This window comes from Tamandua tetradactyla, chromosome 10 (genome assembly GCF_023851605.1).
Source record: "Tamandua tetradactyla isolate mTamTet1 chromosome 10, mTamTet1.pri, whole genome shotgun sequence".
NCBI lineage: Eukaryota > Metazoa > Chordata > Mammalia > Pilosa > Myrmecophagidae > Tamandua > Tamandua tetradactyla.
This window is the reverse complement of record NC_135336.1, coordinates 98,054,868-98,079,059: the sequence shown is the minus strand read 5'-3', so window position 1 is coordinate 98,079,059 and position 24,192 is coordinate 98,054,868. Positions and strand designations below refer to the sequence as shown.

At 40.3% G+C, this 24,192-nt stretch overlaps 1 long non-coding RNA gene across 1 annotated transcript; it reads right to left on the bottom strand.

The window, feature by feature from the left end:
- Positions 1-620: 620 nt before the first annotated feature.
- On the bottom strand, positions 621-23,963 carry LOC143648080 (uncharacterized). Its single transcript, XR_013158350.1, has 3 exons — positions 23,861-23,963; positions 19,835-19,889; positions 621-731 (listed from the first exon to the last, which is right to left on the bottom strand). It is a non-coding gene; the product is annotated as an uncharacterized LOC143648080 (long non-coding RNA).
- Positions 23,964-24,192: the final 229 nt, after the last annotated feature.

Below are 24,192 nucleotides of genomic sequence, written 5' to 3'. Positions count from 1 at the left end.
CATGATGAGATCGTTGCTTTTACTGTACCCCAAGCAAGACAAGAATGAATGGAGCTGCAGTGTTTGTAGATCTGACAGTGGGTTTCCCCCTTAAGTATATTGGCGATAAGATTAGAGGAGGGTAGAGAAGGTAAAATTTTAATTTTGGAGAGCAAGAGCGAGCACTATTGTGTGAGACATGAAAAGGCCCATGTTGATATAGTGACAATAAATTTGTTATGGCACATATCTTCCCATTGTGTGATTTTATCCTGTTAAAGAACTGAAGGAGGCCTTTCTTTGTCCATCCCTTCCTCTGTCTGTCTCTCCTTCAATACCTTGCTTCCTTTCCTCCTAACCTATTCAAGTTGGAGAACAATATTTTAAAGTCTGCATAATCTGGTAATCACTAATTCCACTAAACAATTCAGAGATTTAGTGATAATAGAAATGCAAATATGTTACCTTTACAATGATGAACCAGTGAGTAGAGAGTGAAGTAAGGCTGCAAGCTGAGATTGTTACTAGGGGTTGATGCTGTGATAAAAGTAACCCACAAGTCATTGGACTGTATATGGTAGCCCTTTCATATGAAAGAATCTAAGCAATCTTATATTTGTCTTTAACAGAATTTGAATTACCTCCATCGATTGTGTTAGTTGTCCTTCCCTGGGCATTTTCTCAGGCTTGGAGCAGGCAATCGGATGCATGTGTATGCTCATGTGGCAGAATGATGTTCTTATCATCTCTGTCTTCTTGGCAAAGAGAGGTGATAAGAAAGTGAAAGGCATTATTTGCATTAGTAAAGCAAAAGCTGGAGATCACATCTGTATCCTCCATATGGCAGATGTGCCATAATTGTTTTAAAAAAATATTCAAGTTCTCAGCTGTGCAGCACTCACTGGAGGTGTGGGGGAAGAACAAGAAATAGAGAAGAGGATTCCTCTTCTCTCCAGAAACTGACTCATCTTACTCACCTTCAATTTTTTGCTTCTGAAGAGAATGATAATGCCTTGCCATTTTTTTTTATTGGCAAAAATGCACCAAATTGCTGCTCTAAGAAATTCTGTAGGCTCTGCCTTGCCCGTGTGGTGGGCAAAATGTGATGGGCTGAATAGTCGCTCCCTCAAGTTGTTCATAACCTAGTGCCCAGAACCTGTGAGCTTTACCCAAGATGGTACAAGGGATTTTGCAGATGTAATTAAGATAGGACCTTGAGATGGGGAGATTTTCCTGGATTGTGCCATGGGCCTGTTGGAATCACAGGGATCCTTATAGGAGGGAGGCAGGAAATCAGAGGGTGTGTAGGAGATGTGATGGCAGCAAGAGGTAGTTTGATGTGAGAAGGGGGTCACAAACCAAGAAATGCCTCTAGAATGGAAAAGGCAAGGAAACAGATTCTTCCCCAGAGCCTTGGGGACATCTTGACTTTAACCCAATGAAACTGACATCTTGACTTTAGCCCAATGAAACTGATTTCAGACTTCTATTCTCCAGAGCTGTAAGATGATACATTTGTCTTGTTTTAAGCCATCACCTTTATGGTTATTTGTCACAACAATAGCAGGAAACTAATGTTGTCTATATATATATACTTGAGGTTTCTTCTCATGTTTCACAGATCAGCCATCATGGTAAATTAGTTTTGGTTTTCCTGTATAAGGGATGTGATACCAGCCATAAAATTGAGCCAATGTGTTAGTTCCTATCTTGACCTCTTGGCAGTGTTAGCTTCATGGTTGGTGATGAGGCATCTTCCTATCCAAATCCCTAGCAATTTCTGGTTCTTTCACTTTAGCTCCCTGCAGAACATAGCCGATATTTTGGCAAGAGAGCCATGAATGTTGTAAATATAGGCTTTATATTTAAAGGAATAAAGGAAATGGAGCTCTCTTTTTGGTCCAAGATTTCTCCTTACATATGTACTACAACATTGTCCTTGCTTACAAACATGGCTGCTGAGAACTAAATGTCCATGTAGGTGTAGGGTAGTGGTATTTGTCTGAAATATACTGTTTATACTCTTGAAAGACAGCAATTCAAAAAAAAAATGGCTTAAGCTATGATTTTATAGAATTTGGGAATGGACTCTTCCCCTTCATTTATGCTAAAGTATTTAACCTAAATTGCTCTACTTATAAAACTTAGACATTTTTGTAACCTTATTACTTTCTAAATTGAAAAACAATGTAATTTATCAACTTTATAAAACACATGACACACAAAACAAAAACAAACGAGAAAACATGTATAGTTCAATAATGTAAAGACAGATGCTGTGAAATGTCTTTTGTCAGGTATGCATAGTTAGGGGCTCCTCTGATTTTTTTACTGCTTCATGAACGTTTTTCCCGTGCCAGTACATAATCTCCTATAATGTGATTTTTCATGGCAGCATCCTATTTTATGATATGTATCTTTCACAGTTTACTTAGCTGATTCCCCATAGTTTCACTCAGAATTTTATTGCTATCTAGTTATGCCCTTTGCCCATTTCTTTCTTGGTGTGTTATTTGAAAAGTAGGTTTGTGAGATTTTTCTGTATATTAGGGTTATTAATTCTTTAACACGTACATACACTTTTTAAGGTCATTATTTACCTTTTAACTTTATTTATGATGACTTTTTGATAAGTAACTGTTATTAAATTTCATATAATTTCACATAATCTAAACTATTTGTCTTTTTATTTTTGGGTTTATCTGTGGTGATTTCTATTCTCTGTTACTATAATAATACTTCCTATTTAAAGAGTTTTCTTTTCTTCCATGTTGATCACATGCCAGGTCTCAACCACCTTTTCCTTTTGGATTGAATGTGTATTCCCTTCTTCATGGCAGATGAAAAGTGTTTCTGATTTTAACCAGCTGCTTAGTTCATTCTGTGTTAAGAATTTTCCTTTAATATGTATTTTACCATAAGGCTCTGTGTTGGCTATTTTGGTAGTTTAACCATATAATCTCACTGTTTAACAACTCCTGGCTTAGTTCAAATACATATAAGGACTGTATTATGTGCATCTGTACATGTACATATACCTATATTGTGAAGTAAAAACCTAAAAACGTAATTTGTATTTATTGAAGGTTTGTTTTTCATGTGTTTGTTTTTGCTCTAGAAAATAAAGAGAAACCCCTTAGTACATGGGTTCCATCTCCTATATGATAGTGATGTCCATGATATGATCTCCCTAATATATTATAAACTGATAAGTTAGGAAATAAATCAGATCCTTTTGGCTTCCAGGCTTCTAGAATTTCTCCACTTAGCTCTCCTCTGCTTATGCTCCACTAATTGCATGAAAGAAATCCCAAACAAATGTTTATAGTGGCTGCACTCTCAAATACTGATAATGAATTCTACATAACAAGCACACTTTTTCCCCTGGCTGTTTGCATTTAAAGTATACATTTTGCAGTAATTTTGATGACTTCATTTTGTAATGTCTCATGTCATGAATTTATTCATAAGGCAGCCTGTCGAAAACCTTAGCTTTTACTAGGGAGAACATGTCTCAGATGTATGGGTTATTCTACCTGTATTGCCCGCCATCTTGAAAGGTCATTATTTCTATCCATTTCTACTTGGAGGTTCTGGCTCACTGCCACTGGGCTTTAGAACTGTGGGGAGAAGAGACCATAACATTGAATTCCTCTTCTAACTAAGATGATAACTTGTGTTTGGGAAGCTATGGTGTTTTCTTTCATGGTTAATGGTCATTGTCAGTCATCAAAAGGATGATAAACCAATAAAGGGACCTTGGAACAGGAGAGCAAAGATAAATACAATAAGTAATTTTATTCACATGCTAACAGCCCCTAATGAGGACTAATAGGCTCTAATGTTTATTTGTTCAATAAACGAGCCATTGAGTTGTGGACCAGAGGTCAGCATAGCTAGCAATGAAGTGTGAGCTGTTCCATCAAAGGGCATTATTGGTGGCTAGAGCAAATACTAGAATGTTTTACAGTCAGATTATGGTAGTTACAACCCTTAGTTCCTCCCCTCTGATCTCTAAGAGATAATGAAAATAAGTGGATGCTAACTTTCCATTCATGGCCCTTTGATCTTTTAATGATGTGGGACATTAATGCAGATGTGTTAAACCAGCCTATCTTATACTTTTCTGTAAACATGCGCAGTCTGGGGGTTTTGTTAAAATTCAGATTCTGATACCGTAGTTCTGGGTAGGGGTCAAGATTTCATATTTCTAACTGCCTCCCAAGTGATGATTCCAGCTTTCAGGAAGGAGGGAACAGAACCTAACCTAAGTAGTCCTAAGGCCTCTTCCAATAATAGGGCACATAGAGACAGAAGAATGTAATGGTTAACAGTGCAGTCTCTGGGTGTGAATTCTGGCTCCAACATTAAGTTTTGTGTAATAGCAGCCAACACAAAGTCTCTGTGGTTGACCATGACAGAGATTTGGTTTTTGCTAACATTATGTATTAGGCTGAGCGTTGGTCATAGCTCTGTTTATTCTAGGATCCATGCTGAATGCATCCTTATGTAGGATGTGCTGTTTTCCATGTAGCTAATATAAACCTGCAATGACTCTTAAAACTTCTGCCAGATATGCATACCCTGAATCCACTCATGCTTTTGGCTGGAGCAAATCACGTGGCCAAGCCTATGTCAGTAGGTCATAGAAGTAGAATTCTCCTGCATGGCCATGGACAGAGATGTATCACTCCCTACAGAAAAGCGAGCGAATAGTTGGAACAAGAATATAATCTTCTATGGCCACTCAGTGACTATGTGCTTGTGTCATTTTCATGGAATTGTTCTGAGGATTAAATGAGCCGACATGGATGGCACACAGTACCAGGCAGAGTAGAAGCTCAGGCAGTGTTTGTAATTATAATTGTTTTTACTTTTATACTTCACCCTGTTGCTAAGGAAAATTCTTGTCCTTGCCTTTGGCTATGCAAGAATCAGCTGACATTGAGACCCACTACTTGCCAGCAATCAGAGAGCACCTGAGGCCATTTGATCAATGAGGTGCTCTCCACAGTTTTGGATTGCTGGGTTACCACATCATAAGTTGTTTCCAAACAATTTTAGGCAGTGGTTTGATCTTCCTGACCACTGCATTTTTCATGTTTTTGTCTTGAGTTTCAGATCACTTTGTTTCTCAGGTCTATTCTCTATATATTTTCTTTTGACCTTTCCTTTGACCATTCATTCTACAGATATTGAGTATGCATATGCCAGATATTGTATGAGGAACTATGAGTGGTACCTGTCAAATGGGAGCCTGTAAGTACCTGTTATATTATGTAAGCCCAGTTCAGTGCTGTCTAAATGCCAAGTGGTGGTGGATGAGGCTGCCATATAACCAGAATAAATGGAAGCTGGGGAAGCTTGAGCATGTTCATTGCACAAAGGGAAACCGTTATAGGCCCTGAGCAGGGCAGGTATATATCCTGGGCTGTAGGGGAAAATGTGTAGGTTGTAGGAGTGTCTGATGATTAGCACTTGGTTGAGTGAAATTATAGGAGTGAGAAATGGAGTGGTGGTAGAGGGCATGGGAGTGGATATGCATGAAAGTGGGAGAGGGAAATAACCAGTACTTCTGAAGATGATGATGATGGTGCCGTGAAGAGAAGGAGGCACCATCTCTTTTGATTTTGAGCATGAGTCTGTGAGGCAAATGAGATAACCAGATAGACATTTTGGAGTTTGGATTGCAAGTAATCTATAACCATCTAACTAGGATTAACCGGGTGAGGATCCATTAAATACTATGTTTTATAGATCTATCAATCTTAATATATTAAAGCAAGGGGTATGTGGTTATCAAATACTGAAGAATGTGATCATGGTTAAGACAATAATTGTATAGCTTACCAGGTAGCATTTATTTCATTTTTTAACTCTCTCTGTCACTGATACTTTATTGATTACACTGCTTTTCTCCCTTTTGGTCAGCATGGAATTGTTGATCCCACAATGTCAGGTCTGGATACGTCCCTAGGAGTCCTCTCCTATGTTGCCAGGGAGACTTTCACCCCTGGATGTCATGTCCCACATAGCAGGGAGGGCAATGATTTCCCTTGCAGAGTTGGTCTTAGAGAGACTGAGGCCACATCTGAGCCACAGCAGTGGTCCTCCAGAAGTAACTCTTAGGCATGTCTATAGGTGGTCTAAGCTTCTCTGCTACCTACATAAGCTTCACAAGAGTAAGCCTCATGATCGAGGGCATGGCTTATTGATTTGGGTGTCCCTAAAGTTTGACACAGTATCAGAGGATTCCCTGATGATAAGGTTTAGTAGTTTCATATTCTTTCTCCCATCCCTGAGGAGAATTTGCCAATATTTTTTGATTATCTGCTTAATATACTCTAGGATGTTTCCAAGCATTACAATAATCTATGCAGGATTAAAAGACCTCTTTCTTATTCTGTGCTTCCTGTGTTTCAGTTGTTCAAATGAGCTATAGAGATATGTTGAATTAGATTAAGTAGCATTTATTTTTACAGTTTGACTAAAAATAGGCACACCTATTCACAATTATTTGTATTTGGAACAGCATGTTGCGAAACAAAGTTAATGCTTTACATTTAACTGTGATTTAAACTGATACTGCCTGCATCGCCTGAGACCAATAAAATATATGTGATGTAGAAAAAGCAGCTACTTCCTATTGTTACCTAATGATAGAAAAAATTTGAAAATGAAAAGCATTGGGTTAGCCTCACTGTGCCACAAGAAAAAAGAACTAATTAATTATAAATAAGATGAATAAATAATTTAAATATATCACTTATTTCTTCTTTATTGCTCAACACTTGAAAAATGATTTCAATTAGAAACTTAAACTCAGTTTGATGGATGATGAAGAGTGTGAAGCTCAAGATAAATGTAAGTCCCTTTGTGATATAAAAATTTGATTTTGCAGTATGAGCTCTATTAAAAAGAAATTAATAATCTCCAGGAAAAAATGAGGCAGTGCTGAGAAAGGTTGTCTTCATAGAAAAATGCTTATTTTAAAAGGAAGAAATTGGGAAGTCTGTTATATATATACATATATATATAATATATATATATACATATATATGTATATATATACATACTATATATATACATATAATATATATAATATATATATACATACTATATATATACATATAATATATATAATATATATATATATTTTTTAAATCAAAACCACAGAATACTAACCACCAATAACCAAAACAACAAAACTAATAAACATTTATTTCTCTGGAATTCACATTAAAATCTTAGAGTGGGTGTACAACTTATGTTTTACATGCTCTTAATTGTCTGCTTTGTGCAAGGAAATGGTTCACATTTTTTTGCGTTTGTCAGGTTCTTAAAACACAGCGGAAGCACGTTCCTATTTGTTGCACCAACAATGCGAGGAATGAATCTGGCAGAAGCCTGGAGAGACTTTATTGAAGACAAGAGAATCTTTGAAAGTTGGCTTGATACCAGTGCCTCCACTTGTTAGTGTTGCAAAGCCTGCTCTCCCTCATCCCTGGCAGATGTGGCTTTTTTGTTTGTCTGTCTGTTTGTTTGTTTGTTTGCATGGGGAGGCACCAGAAATCGAACCCGGGTCTCCAGCATGGCAGGCAAGAATTCTGCCATTGAGCCACTGTCGCACCACCCCATATGTGGCTTTTGTTTGTCCATTCTAAACTTCAGAAACTTTTTCATCACAAAATTGTAGACTGCCACTAGTAGTTGATCAGAATAGGTAGATGGCATGAGACCTACTCACCATGTGTCCCAGGATCTGAAAAATTGAGAGTTTGAGAACATCTATCTGTCCTATGAGCAATTTGTTTGATTTGCTAACTTCATGCAATCACCTATCACTTATGATTTAGTTCAGGGAACAGAAATGAGTTCCTTTAATTTTATATATGGAAAGCAAAGGCCAGAAGTAAATGTTTAAGGAAGCTAAATTAGAGGTCTGTTTTCCTTTTGGACCTAAATACATATCTTAGGGAACTAAATACAAGCTATGAATAATTTTCCCTACCCAATCACAAATGGAATATCTCATATCCCAACAAAAAGCAAGCACTAAAGAATAAGTACCAGCTTGACCACAAATGCCAATGAACTTTGAAAGTTCCCATACATTTTGTAACGCAACTGTGGTTTGTTTGGCAAGTAGGGTGGCAATTTCTTTAATTTGCCTGTATGTGTGTCCCCTCCTTTCTAGATGTCACAGGTCCCACAACCCATTTTCTTGAATGTGGCAACTTCCCCAAACAGCTGGCTCTATTTGGTCTCTTGCAGTCAGGGTCAGCCCTTGCTCATTTTCATGTCAGGCACATCTCTATTCATCCCCCTTGTCTCCTAAAACCACGGGAAGAGCTTTAAGAGTCACTGCTCAGAGTTTGGATGGTGTTTTGGTTTCCTGGCTGATAAAATAAATACCATGCAATGGGTTGGCCTAACAGCAGGAATTTATTTGGCTCATGGTTTCAGAGGCTACAAGGCTTGCTTCCTCCCAGGGTCAGTATCTTTTGGCTGGCCAGCAATCTTCAGGGTTCCTTGGCTTTCCTGTCACGTGGTGATGCACATGGTGGCATCTTCTACTTTCTCTCTGAATTCCGTTTGGCTTCTGGCTGCTCCCTGCGGCTTCTCTCTCCACCTGAATTTCACTCTGATTATGAAGGACTCCTGGAACCTTACCCAGTTGGGCCACACCTTAACTGAAGTAACGTCTTGAGATTTTATTTACAATGGGTCCACACCCACAGAAAGAGAGCCAAAATAAAAGATATGTTCAAACTGGGGTCCTCAATTCAATCTACATCTGATGGGGACCCACACTGGGGCGCCCTGGCTCCAGCATGAACAGTGTACTCTCCTCAGTTTTCCTCTGTTCTGAAAACCAGGCTTGATTCCAGCGCCATCAGTAGATTCATAAAGACCTCACAGGTTCTTGCAAAGGAAACCCAAGTTTTTAAAAAGGTGACAACATTGCTCGTTTTTAACATTTGCCGAGGTTGAAGGAAAAGATGTAACATTAAAAAATTAATTGTGATATTTTTTCCACAGCCTCCCACCCTTCCACCTTCTCCTTCCCAAGAAAGCAACTGGAGTCAGACAGAAGACGTTGAGCGAGGCGTGTGTGGGAGGCACGAGCAAAACTAAACAAACATTGGGGAGCACAGAAAACTAAGGTGCTTTATGGTAGGAAAGGCAGAGAGCTCCCAGTTGAGAAGAATTCCTATAGAAAAAGGGAAAGGCGAAAAAGAGGGGATAGTCTGTGTGGCTGAGTCAGAATTTGAGTTTGTTTGGAGAACTTGGAATGTGAAGAGAAATTAATTTGGTGGGCAAGGGGCAGCAGCTCTGTCTGTCTGTCCTGGGTAGAATTATGAATATGAAGACTAACCATTTTTGACTATGTGTAATAAGTGTAATTGCCCTTTGGCTTGCTGCCAGAGATTTTTGGTAAAGCTTTAACTTTACTAAATTGTTTATGTTTGTTCAGCCTGATGTGGCAAGTGGTGTTTCTTTGAGAGCAGTTCTCAGGAAGAGGCACGTACGTACCTATTGTATATGTCTACATATAAAGTTAAAACATGTTTTGGTTTACTAGGGTTTAACAATAAATAGGATTTGAGTTGTGTCATTTAAGGCATGATCCAAAGAATGTCTTCTGGATTTAGGGTTTTAGATAAGTCTGTATTTTAATCATGGATATCCTCATCAAATAGTTTTGACTCAATACAAACTGATGTTTGGTCTTTTACTTATAAGTTGTGATGGTTGAGTTCATGTGTCGACTTGGCCCAGTGATGGAGTCTGGTTGTTTGGTCAGGAAAGCACTGGCCTGATTGGTACTGTGAGGCTATTTTCTGGATTTATATGATCAGTAAGCTGATGGTATCTCTGGCTGATGACATTTGAATCAATAAAGGAGATTGTCTTCAGCAGTGAGAAAAGTCTCAACTAATAAGCTGAAGGCTTTAAGGGGGGAACTGGTGAGTTCAGCAGGCAGAAAGAAGGATTTTCATCTCTGCTTCAACTAGACAGTTTCTCCTGTGGAATTCATCAGAAACCTTCAACAGAGTTCCCAGCTGTGGCCCTACAGAATTCGGACTTGGCCATCCCTATGGTCACAAGAGCCAATTCTTATAATAAATCTCTCTCTCTCTCTCTCTCTCTCTCTCTCTCTCTCTCTCTCTATATATATATATATATATATATATATATATATATATATATATATATATACACACACACGTCTATTTTTTCTGTGGGTTTGGTTTCCCTGGATAACCCTAATGCAGTCATCATCTTTTATCAGAAGGAAATACTTGGCTTTGTGTGGGAATATCTGAATGCTCATCATGCCAATTTCATTGTTATGAAGAACCTGTTTTGTTTTTTAACTTTTTTATTGTATAGTATAATATATATACAAATGATTTCACTTGCAGCATTGTTGGGCTTAGAGAACAGCCACATCTGAGCAACAAAAGAGGTCCTCCAGAAGTAACTCTTACGTGTATCTATAGGTAGACTAAGGTTCTCCACTACCTACATAAGCTTCACAAGAGTAAGCTTCAAGATCAATGGCATAGTGTATTGATTTGGGTGTCCATAAAGCTTGACACAGTATCAGGGGATTCCCTGATGGTAAAGTTTAATAGTTCCATATTTTTTCTCCCATTCCTCAAGGGACTTTGCCAATACTTTTTTGATTATCTGCTTAATATACTCTAGGATGTATCTAGGCATTACATTAAGCTACACGGGATTAAAGGACCTCTTTCGTATCCTGGGGTCCCTGTGTTTCGATTGTTTAAATGAGCTTTATAGATCGGTTGAGTTAGATTATGTGCTACAGAAAATTTTGGTTCCAGACCAAATAAACCTTATCTCCTTTGGTCTCAGAGAGTATGTGTGGTATGAAGAAACTGTTTTTATCAATAGTGATAATTTTGCTATTAAATCTGTAAGGAAGGGAGGGGCAAGCTTACAAGGACTCAACTGATTGCAGATGGTTATAATAATATAAATTTAAAAACAAGAGCATGCACGCTAATCTCTCTGTGTACCTAAAGGTTAGCAAATGAGCATAATCTATAAATCTAAAGAATATTAAACACTAGCCTTAAAAGAAATGAGCCATTCTTTTCTGTCTCTGATTGTCCTGCCCACCCAGGGATGCATTATTTATTCAGTTGTCTTAGCTGAGCAATGCAAGTTGTGGAGAAAGCGAGTAGACTTGAGAAACATTTAGTAGGTGAATCTATGTTCATGAACTGAAGAAAACTTCTATAGCTCTGTGCTTTTTGACATCTGTTGGCAAAGTTGGAATTAAGGCACCTGACCAGTGGGCTTTATTTATGGCTCAAATGATTAACTTCTTAAGACTAGAACAACAAATCATTTGACTGTTATATTGCCTTCAAGAACTAAAATGATATATTTTGATATTGCATTGTTCTATTTATTTTACAAATGCAAAAAAAAAACTGTGACTATTTATAAAGATGTTTCTTGCGCATTATCTCTTTCCCTCCTGGGTTTATTATGGGTCCGTGGAATTTTGCTGTAGGTGCATTCTACCCTCTGTCTGTGAATGTCAGGGCTCACAATGGCATTTCCAGTCTCAAACAATTGGTGCTGAGCATATTTTCATGAAGATATTGTCTCCATTACAAGAAGCAAAAAATGTGCATTCTGGGTGGAATAAAAATATGCACAAAATATTTTTTATTTGTTGTATGCTACCAGAAATTTTCATAAATTCTTATTTAACTTATAAGTTATGGTCTATCTTATGACATTCCAGACATCTTTGATGCTTTATTGCACTGGAGACAACATGCTCATGCAATCAATTTTGATTGCTTTTTAAAGTGTTTTCTTGCAACAGGCTGATGGGAATATGAGCATCACAAATCTTCGATGGAAATCATTTACTTGGCTTTACCCCATATAGCACACTTTAACTTTCAAACACATAGAAGGATGGTGAATCATCAGGTCATTCTGTGTACACTTGTAAGAGCGACTGCAAATAATGACAAAAAAAAATATGCAAGAGCCATCACAGCATGATGATAGAGACAGGGACCTGGAACCAAAATGCTTGGATTCAAATCCTACCTCTATCCCTGAGTAGCTGATAAAGTTTGGGCAAAGTATTGATCCTGACTGCACCCCATCTCTAACATGGGGTTAATAATTATAATAACCTCTTTAGGGTTGGCATGAGGATTAAATGAATAGACATATAAATCACTTAGAACAGTACATAGTAAGAGCTACATATATAGTGGCTATTCTTCCAGCCATCTTTTGGGATAATGCTCCACAGACGGCCCTTGCTGCTTCAGGCCTTCCAAACCCTGTGGTGCTTATATATGTGCTATTTGGCAAGTGCTAGTGAGAAAGGATGATTCCTCTCAATGCTTCTTGACTTGTGAGGACCATCTTCTGAGATTCTACACTCTGTAATGAATGGACACTTGTCACCAGCCTAGTTGACTGAGTTTTGTGCACTTGGGAGACTGGCATCTTTATTCCTTGCGTAGATAAACATGGCTGGGAATGTTTGAAAAAAGTTAAAATACTGCAACCATTGCTCAGTTATAATGTTGTGTGTAAATATATGCTTATTAAATGTGGTCAACACTTTAGAGAAATTAAATTGGGGATGAGATCTGGGGTAAGATGGCAGAAGGAGGATGGATTTCATAAACTCCCTGCTCTTGAAAATTAGTGCACTAAGTAAAACATTTAAAAAATGTACAGGAGCAGAAATGTACAAAGGAACAGGAGGTAATGTCACAGTCCTCTCCAGGTAAGGAGAAGCCAACCATCCCAGGAAATGACGACCACCCCTGCCCTCTACTGCTATGCCTGTCCCAGCTGTAGGGCTGGGAGGTTTTGAAAAAGCCAAGATTTTGAAAAATCTCAAGAGTACTCTCCGTCTCCACCCAAACTTAGTGGTCAGGATAGCGATACTAGATTTGGCAAATAAAAATGCAAGATGCCCAGTTAAGTGTGAATTTCAGATAAACATTGAATAATGTTTCATGGACAAGCATATTACACAAATATTTATTGATTAAGAGAAATTCTAATTTAGCTGAACTTCCTATATTATTATTTGCTGTATCTGGCAACCCTCTTGGGGAGTTGGGTTAGTAAGACACTCATGGGAAAACTAAAAAGTGCTGAGGAAAAGCTATCAGAGGTTAACCGTTTTATTTTTATCAGCTTGCAGGAAAACCGGATGGGTGGTGGGTTGTTCACACTCAGAGTTAATTCTGTGTAATGATAAATAAGAGTTCAGCTGAAGGAGATGGGCTAGAGGAAGGACTAAGCCACCCCCTGTCCATGGCCTTGGGTGTGAGGGGCAAAAGCACACAGAAAACTCATTTGAAACCCCCTTCTTTCTGCTGCAGGCTAACTGGGCCTAAACCCGTGACTTCCTCTCTCTTAAGTCTCCACTCAGAAATGAAGGTGGGGTGGCTTTTGGGGAGATGAGGGCATACTGATCCTGGCTCAGGCAGAGTTTCCTAAGCCCCACCCTGGGAAAAATGGGCTGAGTCTCATTCTCACCCCTCCCCAATGAAAGCAAGTTATGCCCCTGACTATGTGAAGTGAATCTAGGGACAAAACTGGGCTGGTTTACAAATAAAGAAGCAGAAATCAAGATATCCAGCCTCAGATTCTTATCACCCCAACTGGAGCTTAGCCCCTAAAAGAAACCTTTCTCTGACAGGTGCAAAATTACCTCAGCTACAGAGAACCACGTGCAATAAAAATCACCCAATTCTCAGAAGAATCTCAAAGTAATACTACTGTGTTTTAGTTAGAGTGGGAGGGAAATAAGGGAAAATCTGTCCACACTATACTGAGAGTAAATAGATGGTCTGGTTCAGGTTGTCCAAATAAAAATGTTTATAATATATAAAAAATCACATAGAAACTATACAGAATTAGTGTTTATGAAGAAAAGCAAAGAAATGTAATGTGCAAAAGACATATGAAAAATCCATTTTGGAAGAAAAGCACCCTGAAAGTGAAAACAAAAACAATGTTTCATTTGTAAAAAAATTTTAAGGAACATGAAATCAACTGAAAAGAAAGAAGAATGTTAGTTGATAAAACAGAAATGTGTTTTTTGAAAAGGTGATTATTGTTATTGTAAAGAATCAGAATGGCAACTAAGCCAATACTTTTATGGAATAATAAATAAATTAGACATAGCAAGAAAGAGGAAAAACATTGATGAAAACCAAATTATTTATGTGTATTCATATAATAGATGTAAAATTTATTGAATGAACAGACTAAACACTTGAACTAATAACAAAATTAAATCCATTAAAGATAAGTATAGACATGGAAAGCACATAAAAATGATGTGCAGTTAAATGGGGAACGTAGCAAACCGCAAGTGAAAGAGAAAAAATAATCAAAGGTCTAATAGAAAAAATTCCCAAGATGAAGGAAGATGTTCATGTTATCTTAGAAAAGTAGGTACACACAGTAGGTACTCAATAAATGTATTCTAAACTAGTGAAGATGTAGATCAAAAGGACAGTGTGTGCTCTGGAAAGTATTGTTACAGAAAAAACAAATTATGGCCTTACAGAGAGTGGATGTACCAAAATCTAAGAGAAAAGAAGCAGAACAGCAAGCAGCTGAGCAGAAACAAAGATGAAATACCAGGCTGATTGAAGACAACTCCCCACAATCACTTAATACCAGAAGACAGCTGAAGCAATGTTTACACGTTCTATGAAAAAGAAATTTTAACTGAAGAACTTTATACCCAGTGAAGTTGTTACACAAATATGTGACAGACATTACACACATGCAAAAAATCAGCAAATATAGAACTCCTAACTACATATTAGAAAAAATAAAACAAAACTATCTGAATGTAAAATCCAGTCAGCCAAGATGTATTCCAAAGTGATGCAGGAATGGAGAAGCAATGGTTAAAAAAAAAAAAAAAAAAAAAAAAGGTGTACTGTTGAGCTTTTAAGGCTACACTACTGCAAAGTTATAGCTATAGAATTTAAATGTTATAAAGGTGGTCAGATACAAATCAGGGTATAATTACTACAAGGAAGAGAAGAAAGAACATGAGGGTGGGAATGTGTGGCTCAAGCTACACATTCCAATAAAAGCAACCTAGAAGGGAGGAAACCACGGGACAGATTAAGATAAACCAGACAAATGTTAGCAAAAAGAAAACTAGGGTCATGATATTAATAATAATTGAGATTGAATTCATATTGAAACATAAAACAGCCTTAATTTTTGTGCTATCTTTATAATGCTTTGGTATCAAAGATAAATTGGCTTTGGAGAAGTTTAAATAGATTGGAATTGCTTTTCAATTTCTTGTTCTACCAGCTTTTCTTGGTTTAGGAGGGGATAGGTAACACTTCAGAAATCTTTACATTTTTTCCCCTGGTCTCCTATCTTTTCTGGTAACAATTTTAGTGCTTTACATTTTGCTCAAAAAATTATGCATCTTACCAGGATTATTGTAATTATTTTCATGGAGTTTTGCAAGTAATTTCTAATATTTTATCATCGTTGAACCTATAGTTCTGGTCCCTGAGATTTCTAATTTTTCTTTCTCTTCTTTATATAAACTGGATAGTATTTGTCCTCCCTCCCTCTCTCTCTTTCAACAAGGGAGAAAAATGCTAATTGTTGCCATCTGTTATTAGAATAATGAACAAGATCCTTACCTTCATCTCCATGGCTCTGACTATTTCTCTCCCCAGCGGAGATTTCAGCATCATCTTAAATCATGTTCCCTCTTGCTTTTGGTGCTCTTTTTGCTTCCTTTCCTATACACTGATCTCTCCTGGCTCAGGGATTTGTACACATCCTATTCCCTCTGTTTTCAAGACCTTTATCTGCCCCTAACTCACTCTTCCAACCCAAGAACAGATGAAATTCTCTTCTTCTATGGCCTCATGGCACTATATTTATCCTTTTAAGCATCAGAGTTGTAATTTTAGTTTTATTTCTATGATCATTTAATTAACATCTATTTCCCTGACAGATGTGAATGTTATGATGATAATAGTTATATCTGTTGTTGCTGACCATTTTATCCCCTATTCCCTATTGAATGAAATGAATGAGAGAAGAATAATACCAATAAGGTACTTTTGATGGTTCTACCTCTACCTTCTTTTTTGGGGGGGAGAGGGAAGTGATAACAGGAGATCTGGGTTGAGATAGAAAGGTATTTAACCACACTGCCTCTCAGCGTCACCTGAGATTGAAGCAAGGCTAAGTAATGATTAAGGTAGCTTCCAGTATATAGATACTAAAATAATAATAATAATAACACTTTACATTTGTATAGAACTTTAAGATTTTTAATGTACTTCCACTTATATGGACTTATTATATTTGTATTACTTTATGTGATTGGCTCATTTTAATTCATGGGAATATGACTGACTCATGTTCAGCTAGTAATAAGCATCTATTATAAAAGATGCATTTAGGAGTGAGAATACTAGTGTCTTAGTTTGCTGAAACTTCTGGAGTGCAATTATGGTAGTTATATTCAGTTGTCAACTTGGACAGGTGAAGGCACCTAGTTCTGTTGCTGTGGACATGAGCCGATGGTACATGAACCTCATCTGTTGCTGATTTACATCTGCAGTCAGCTAGGAGGTGTGCCTGCTGCAATGAATGATGTTTGATTTAATTGGCTGGTGCTTAAATGAGAGACCGCAACGTAGCACAGCCTAAGCAGCTCAGCATTCCTCATCTCAGCACTTGCAACTCAGCCCAGGCCTTTGGAGATGCAGAAAGGAAACACCCTGGGGAAAGTTGTTGGAACCCAGAGGCCTGGAGAGAAGGCCAGCAGAGATCGCCCTGAGCCTTCCCATGTAAGAAAGAACCTCAGATGAAAGTTAGCTGCCTTTCCTCTGAAGAACTAACAAAATAAATCCCCTTTAATTAAAAGCCAATCCATCTCTGGTATGTTGCATTCCAGCAGCTAGCAAACTAGAACAGCAATATACTAGAAATAAAATGGCATTATAAAGGGAATTTATTACATTAAAAGTTTACAGTTCTAAGGCTATAAAAATTTCCAAATTAAGGCACCAAGGATAGGTTACCCTCATTCAAGAAAGGCTGATGCCATCCAGAACGCCTCTGTCAGCTGGGAAACGTGGCTGACATCTGCTGGTCCCTTGCTCCTGGGCTTACTGCTTTCAGCCTCTGTTACCAGTGGGGATTCCTCACTTGGCTTCTGTGGGCCTTCACTTAGCCCCTCTGGGGCACAACTCTGGGTTCTGGCTTGCTGAGCATCTCATAGGAAGGTACATGGCAACATCATGTCTAAGCATCTGCTCTCTCTGTTGGCATGCCAAGGATCTCCAAACATCCATGTCTCTGTCACCTCTGAAGCAACTGTTCTCCAAATGTCTACATCTGAGTTTCCTCCAAAATGCTGTCCCTTTTAAAGTACTCCAGTAAACTAATCAAGATCTACCCTAAATGGGCAAAGTCACATATCCTTCTAATCAAAAGCTCACACGCACAATTGGGTGTGTCACATCCCTGTGGATATAATCTAATAAAAATTTTCTACCCTATGATAATGAATCAGGATTAAAAATATGACTGCCCCCACAAGATTGGATCATGATTAAAGCATGATTTTTCTGGGATACATAATAGCTTTAAACTGGCACAATTAGTAGCTCAGCTATTAGATGTCATGGGAAGAAAAAGAGCTATTGTCCTACTGGACCTTCTGGAAACAGGAACTGGAAGGCCACCGAGGCTTCCAGGCAGTTCTGGAGACCTCGTTGTCCTGTTGATTCTTCTTGTATCATTCATGGGTCCTTGCTCAGGCACCCTACCATTAACTGAACTCAATTATGTTCTGGGAGTAGCTGCTTCTATCTATGGTTTTCTCATTTCACTTTCTGCTATGAAAGTTTCCCTTTATCTCCTTGCCACTCTTTCATTCTGCATCTTTTTTTTTCAATTAAAGAACTTGTGGGTTTATAGAACAATAATGCATAAAATGCAGGATTCCCATATACCACCCTATTATTAACCCCTATTCATGCATTGGTGTGGTGCATTTGTTAAAATTGATGAAAGCACAATTAAATAATTATACTATTAACTAGAGTCCAGGGTTTAACTTAGGGCTCACTGTGTTGAGCAGTTCTATGGATTTTTTTCAACTTTATTCTAGTAATAAATATATGCCACCTAATATTTTCTCTTAACCATATTCAAATATATAATTCAGTGCTATTAATTAGATTTACTCTGTATCCTATATTGAAATCACAGAGAGAACGAAAAAGATTGGTCTCAGATTGAGTTCTCACAGTAACTAAGTTGCAGGCCTGTCTGTGAGTGATGAGGTGTAAAAGGCCGAGTCCTCTCCTGCTTGCTGGACAGGGACCCAGCTGGCTTTCCTGCCTTGTTTCCCATGTGTGGGCATGAACCCAGGTGCAGCCTCCTAGGGGGCCAGGGGCTTCCTTCCTGTTGGGAGGGATGCAGCTGATCTCAGCTTCCCTAGAACCCCAAGGATCCGAAGCACTGGGCATCTGGCTTTCCCAAACAGCTGCACACAGTTGCCATCTCAACCCAGACTCCCTGGTGCCCTGGTAGCCAGATTATTGCCGTGCTTTCAGTCTCCCTGGGAAAAAGGAGAGCAGCCTAGGGGAGGCATGCCTCCTTGGATGCACAGCCATACTGCATGTCCATGAGGGCATCCCAGCAAGCTTTTCTGTGGAATCAGAGGGAAAATAGGGAACCTGTGCCTTTTCTTGTTGCCCTGGTTTATAGGTGCTTTGCTCAATTGCTTTATGTTGGGTTCCCGAGAAGCAAAGCTTGAAAAGGGGATTCTGTTGCAAGTGATTGATTGAAGGGTTGATTGGAGGAGAGCAGCAAGGGACATTGAGTGGGTCAAGGCTGCAGTTTTAGTTGGAGACTAGCCTGAGTTTGACCTCACAGCAGAGTTCCAGAGCTCAAAGGCACTGCATAATATGTTCCAGTGTGTGGCTGGTAGAGCCAGGCTTTTGAACCCTCACTTGGCCAGTTACTGGCTGTGGGCTGGAGTAACCTCTAGGGCGAGGTGGCTCTCATTTGGCAGGATGTAATTCTCCAGGAATGAGGGGAGACAAGGGGCCAGTCGTAAGATATGGGCACAGCTGCTTGATGACAGGATGCTGGGGATCACCATGTCTATCCCGCCAATCCTTATTTCTTAACCTTGCTCCTGGGAAGTTATGGAATCTGTGCTGAGCCCTGATACATGAAAAGTGACGACCACAAGAGCACATGCTTTGCATAACAGGTGGGCCCACAAGGGCTGGCATTTTGCTCAGCACATCAGATGCTCACCATTCTTCCTATTTTCTGCCTTGGGAAGGGGCAGGTCGTATGAGTTATAGATGTTCTAGGAATTCAGCCGAAGGGTCTCCTTGAGCTGAGGGGCGCAGTGGGAGTGGGCAGGGCTCCTGCTGAGGGGATGAAGGTAGTTCCTGAAACTGGCTGGGCCCCACACAGAATGGTGAAAGCCTGAAGGACTAGGACACACGATTGGACTACCTATAACTGGAAGGAAAAAGAGGGCAAGAGCTGTGGAGTTGCTTTCTTCATCAATTGCTAGCAAAACATTGAAAAATGAGGGTAAGAACTTAATTTGTGTTGACACAACAGGGCATTTTATCACTCCTCATTATGAAAGTGCTACACCCATTACCGTGCCCCTTATTTTAAAGCTATCGGCGTGCGTCGTGAAAGGGAACATTTCTAATGGACTTTTTCCCATCAGCATAGTCACATTTTATAATATTATAAAGAACATTCACATAGAGATTACCTCGTATTCTCCAATCTCGTTTTTCTCTCCATTGTATGTAACATGTGCATTTTCCCTGGAAATAAAGCATGCATGTAAGATTAAATTAACTGGCTGTTTTAGTTTTGAGTTCCCAGTGCACCTACTTGAAATGCTTTTCCAAATCAAAAACAGTTTCCAAGGCAGTAACAGTGGCATCACAAATCAAACAAATTGGTTTCAGAATTTTACCTTAGGTGATGGAGAATAAAAAATGTATTGTTCAAGGTTCCTCATTATATCTTCATACTTTCTTGAGTGGGTGCTTGATTTATTTAGAGATGCAGTTAAGATGGAAACGAACCATGCAACGAGGGCCGGAGAAAGCAGAGTGAGCAAGTTCTGGCGCCCGTTTTCATTAACTGTGACAACTTGTTCTACTCAGTTGTCCTCTCAGAAAAATGGAGTCAAGGAACTGCCTTCTTTTGCCAGGCCTAAGGGCCCAGAGGAGAACTCGCCCACGGTTCTCGGGAGCAACACACACTGGCACGCGTTTTCAAGGTGTTCCACTTTTTCAACTGCACATTGCAGACGATTTTTAAAAGCACGTTGTTCTTAGAGGTGCCATTCACACCTTTGATTCTCACTACTACACCCTACTCCTGGGTCCCTCCGTCTCAGCTCATCACAGTGTTAGAACTGTGGCCCGCGGGTGAGGATGAGCCAAGGACAGTCACAGGTCACCTGTCTCAGTGCCCAATGAAGGTGACCAGTAAAATGGGCCGCATGATGAGCTGATGGCCACTTGTTTCCTCAAGCAGCACTCTGGTCCCTCTGGCGTTGTCCAGCACACAGAAGTGCTTTGGTTCCTCCTACATCAAGCTTAACTTCTCTGATCTGCACCTGTCCCATTTGCATTCTGCAGTTACCCTGCAAGCATCCTCCCAAATGAGTCGGCTGGGGAGTATCATCCATGGACTTCTGCTGCATCCCCAGGCTGCCTCCGATCTCCCACGCTCCCCTCACCTGCAGTAGCTGACGTTCACCTTTCCATCTCTCCATGTATCTGAATCTTCTGGGGGTTTCAGGTGTGTCTGCATCTTCAGGCTCCACTTGAATCCTTTTGGCCTCTTCTTTTTCACATTTACATTTTACCTTCAGCATGCTCTGGCTTCTTTTTAGTCACTACTGAGGAGTTTTCCTAATTAGGTTATAAATGTTTCAGGGTCATATGGAGCAGAGGGAGGCAGTGCTTCATCATGTTTGGAGCTGAACTCTTTGGCTCTGAAGTTCTGCTCCTTTTCCTATGAGTTCTATGGCTTGGGCAGCTCACCTAACCTTTTTGAGAAAATCTCAGTTTTCTCATCTGTAAAGTGGGGATGATAATGACATCTGCCTCTTCATAGGGTTGTTGGGGAAACTGAGTGAGTTTGTGTGGAGGAGGGTCTGGCCAGTTGCAGGTACTGAATTTGTCTTCTACATCCTAACTGGGCTTAAAGTCCCCCAAGGACTGTGTGCCCTGAGCTGACCACACACTGACAATATCGCACCCTGATTTCGTGGAGAAAACTCATGTAGTGATTACATAGGGATGAGTTTCAATGCCTGTGCAATATCCACTGTACTCCACAGTTGTAGACTAGAGGTGGGGTATTTGGGGGTGGGTAGCCAACTTCCCAGGTGCTGGAGCTGTGAGTTTTTTTAGTCTAATCTGATATTGTAACCAGCATTTCAGTATTTCTCTATTGGAATAGTGGAACAAAATGAAACATTAAAAAGGATTGGAGAACTGACTCTAAATTTGGTTTTCACGTTTCAGGAGCAATGAGGAGAAACTGGAAAAGTTGAGGGAGAAATGTCTGCTAAGAAATGTGGAAGGTGGCTTCCTGTTTTGTCTGGAGAAGGCAGACCATTCTATAGTGACTATCTTTTACGTTTATAAAGATAATGGCTGTATTCCTTGAGGGAAGGCTCAGTGGCCTGACCTGGGGAGGAGCTCACAGGTAACCACCCAACACTCCGCAGGACAATTACAGAGGGGTTAGCCTCAGGCCAGGTGCTCTTGGGAAGGTCCTTGCCTCCGGGCTGCTGAGAACACTCCCCTGTGGGTGCCAGAGAGCATGTGCTCGCCTCTGCACCTGTGCACGCAGCACAGCAGGGCAGTTTTAACAGGTGAGATCATGTGTGGGTCTCTGGCTAGAATTCCCACCTTCACACAGGAGGAGAAAATGGAGCCTGAGCGATCTCGGTGTGACATCGTGTATTCTGGAGTACTCTCCTCAGAAAATACAAGCAATTAGGAATACTTCAGGGAGAACAAGTAGTTTATCACAGAGATATAAATGCTTCTTGTGGGTTTCCTCCTGGCTGGAGGAAAGGCAGGTGGAGGTGAAGGTGAGAGCCCAGGCCTGGGGCAGGGGCTCCTAATCCCTGAGGATCTCGTGTGTCGACTCCAGTGGGTCAATAGGAGCAGACATCCCTGACGTGGGTTCCCAAGGTGGCTGTGACAAAGAACCACTAGCTGAGTGTCTTAATATCACAGAAATTTGTTCATACACAGTTGTGGAGGTCAGAGGTCCAAGATCCAGGTATAGGCAGGGCCAGGTGTCCTCTGAAGTCCACGCCTCTCTCCTGGGTTCTGGTGGTGGCCAGGAGTCCTGGAGGTGCTTGCTTGAGGCACTTCACTCTGCCTCTGTGATCACACAGCCTTCTCCCTGGGGCCTCCTCTCCCCTTCTTACAGGGACACCAGTCATGTTGGATCAGAGACCCACCCTTCTCCAATATGACCTCCTTCTAACTTGCCTATTTCTATCTGTCATAACCTTCTTGGAAAATAAGATCACATTCTGAAGTACCAGGGATTAGGATTCCTACTCATCTTTTGGACTGGGACACCCTTCGACCCATAACAACCCCTGGACCACCCTCTAAAATGGGTCCAAATTTTTGGCCCTAAAACTATTTCACCTGGACTTTCAGGATGTCTTTAGCTGTGGCATTTAATATTGCTTCCTTCTGTTAGCTCCACCTTTGGATAAACTCCACCATATCTCACATGAGACTATGTTTTACCTTCCCAAAGGAAGGGAAGGCTTTCTCTCTTCCTACATGAGTTCTTCCATACCCGTAGGCTGTGCCCACGATTCAGGGCTCAGTTTCTGCTCGTGGGAACCCACGGCTTCTGTTTTACTACTTTCCTCTGATCACCATCACCTTTCCTGGGAAGGCTGCTTTCACCTGGATACACTTCCAAACTGGGCAATGTGCATGGGTGCGGCAGATGGTTTTCTCAGTTTTCCTGTGATGCTCTCTCAACTGTAGAACCACCTGATAATGGAAACTGTATGTAATGAGGATAAAGCCAAACTGGGCTTGTTCATTAAGTTTCAGATTTTGGCCTAGTTGCTTGTCTTGTCCTCTCAAGTTATCTTCTGCAGAAATTGCATGGAGGGATAGAGAATGATGATTTCCATTAGTGGAAGACAAGGTGTAAGTGTGGTAGGCATTCACGAGACCGTGCACATCAAGTCACTTGGAAACGCGTATAAAATGCTGTGTAATATATGTGAGGATGCTGTTCTCAGGGTGCTTTCAGTGTTGTCTCCGAAGGGGCATGGAAAAGAATGGGGCAGGCCCCCAAGCCCTGGGTGACCTGCTTTCACTTCAGTGAAGTCATATCTGTGCTTTCAGAACCTGGCCAGATCAGATGAGTTTCTAGAATAGCACATCTTTTGCTTATCTTAGTCATTATGAGCATGTATTATAAGGAGTTTCCCACTTAATGACACTTCTCATTATTCTTGATTATTTTCCCTTCTTTCCTGGGCACCAAACCTCTGCCTATATAGGAAAAAATCAAAGGTGATATGGTCCTTAGTAAAGCCACAGAGGGAGGGGCAGTGAGGGCAGAGAGCTGTGTACTGAGGCTCCTAATTGGCAATGTCAAACATCTGTGGGTTCCACCTCTCCAAAGGTGCTGACTGTCACAGAGGCAGAACCGGCAGTTCACCCCAGCAATTAGCGTGATGCCCGGGATCTAACACTGCAAGGCTGGTGCTCATACCTACCTGATCGTTTGCGTCCAGGACTGAGTCAGGGCTGCTGTAGGATCCTGCCATCCGAGGTGGCCATCCTGAACATCAACTAGGCTAGCAACTTAAAGGAGGCTTGTCCCCAAATGGAAATAGAACACGTGTTCTTTGCATTCTGTCTTCCGTTCTGGCTGCGGAAGCTCCATTCCATATGTCATCGTAAAGGTCAGCCTTGTCCGGTGAAGAAGAAAATAGGCATTAGGTGAGAGGGTCCTGCTGTGGGTAGGAGTGTCAGGCTTGGCTGGGCTGGGGGCACCTATGATATCAGCCCGCCAGCGGGTGATTGTCCATCCCCAGCTTTTGCGTGT